The following is a 1,534-nucleotide window of genomic DNA, read 5'->3' on the forward strand; positions in this document are numbered from 1 at the left end:
AGCTCCCAGCAACTTATTCCTGTTTGTGCAGTTACCAGGAACCCGGGGTTTTGTGCTCACTGTTCCATTCCCAAGCTTATCCTTTATTTCTCTCTCCCTGGAGCTGCTTGATTGTGGAGCCCGACTCCAGGAAAAGACACACCCAGGAATATCCAAAAAAGAGCTGTCACTGAGTGAATCCCGAGAGTGGATGTTATTGGCAGAGGATTCCCTCTCAGCTGAGAGGCACAGTCCCCTTTCACTCCAACACAGATTCACCTTCCAGTAGGCTTACTGGGTACGGTAGTGAGCAGGAACCTGGAGTAACGTACCCCACAGGCCTACGAATATGGAGTGTAATTGTTAGTGTTTCATTTCAGCCGAGACAGAGTCCCATTCTGGCTCCTTCATGCCTGTGCGTGTCTCCAGCAAGAAACATTGAGGCAGAGATATCCTGTAGAAACCACACTGTGAGGCCGTATCTCTGAAGGTCTGGGCCTCTGACCTCACAATGAGAGAACACCCTCCTCGACTGGAAAATCTTCAATAGAATTTCAACCTTCAGTACAGACGGTTGTAAGAAGTAGGGGTGGGTGCAGAATCAGCAAAATATGATGACAGCAGTGATGCTTATAACTTCCAAGATTCTCACAGCCCCCCTCAGTCTGGATCGGAGCGACTTCAGGATTCTCTTCTTTCCCCAATTGGAATGAATTCATTTCGCCACAATCTGAATCACATTAAAGATTAAACAGAAACTAAGTAAGTGGAAACACTGTTTAAATAATGGGCAGACTGGGGTTAGTGTTCAATAATAAATACAGAAACATATTGAAACTAATCTGTATTGTATTTCTAATACTGAAGCACCTCATAAACACTCACTTGATTTATTCCAGACGCTGCAGTTTGTACCCAGTGGAGCAATGAGGGTACAGGATTGTTGGTTAAGATGTTGAGTGAGATGGACAACTCCATCAGTGACTGGTTTGTACTGAGAGCGAGGGCAAGTTTCTCAGCACAAAGTTCTGAGAAGGAAGCAGCACGTAGCCTGGGGGGCACAGAGAAAGAACACGAACCACAGTTTATTAATTACAGTTATATCTGTGTCAGAAATACTGTTAAGGGAGTTTCTGTTCCAGTAAACTGAACTGAAGACAAGAAGCAGGTGGAATGTTCCCAGGCCCTGAATGACATAGATGACAATAAGAAGCCTCAGAGCATCCCATCAGAACTCAAGCAGTGCCTTCCATGACATCAAGAACAATAAATTACAATTCCCAATTGAGTTTGTCTCTGTTTTTTTCAGTCATGGGAATCGGGCATCGCTGGCTGGGCCAGCATTTATTGCTCATTCCTAGTTGCCAAATTCAAAAGGTGGGGATGAGCTTCTTGAACTGCTGCAGTCTAACTGTCATTGTGGGTTAATCCATGCAGAGGAAAAGACACCACCAGTTCCGGGTTTAAACACTGCGCGTGTGCAGTTCGACTTCGCGCAGACTCAGTTCAACCGAGGCGCCTCGAGCCTGCGCACAACTTTTCAGGGCGGGAGTTA

General features: G+C 45.8%; 1 long non-coding RNA gene across 1 annotated transcript; it reads right to left on the reverse strand.

Annotated features, from left to right (window-relative positions):
- Window positions 1-142: 142 nt before the first annotated feature.
- On the reverse strand, window positions 143-1,528 carry LOC122547973. The gene is made up of 2 exons (XR_006311135.1): window positions 865-1,528; window positions 143-709 (listed from the first exon to the last, which is right to left on the reverse strand). It is a non-coding gene; the product is annotated as an uncharacterized LOC122547973 (long non-coding RNA).
- Between the last annotated feature and the right edge of the window lie 6 nt (window positions 1,529-1,534).

The sequence above is a fragment of the Chiloscyllium plagiosum genome, unplaced genomic scaffold (assembly GCF_004010195.1).
Source record: "Chiloscyllium plagiosum isolate BGI_BamShark_2017 unplaced genomic scaffold, ASM401019v2 scaf_11712, whole genome shotgun sequence".
Taxonomy (NCBI): Eukaryota; Metazoa; Chordata; class Chondrichthyes; order Orectolobiformes; family Hemiscylliidae; genus Chiloscyllium; species Chiloscyllium plagiosum.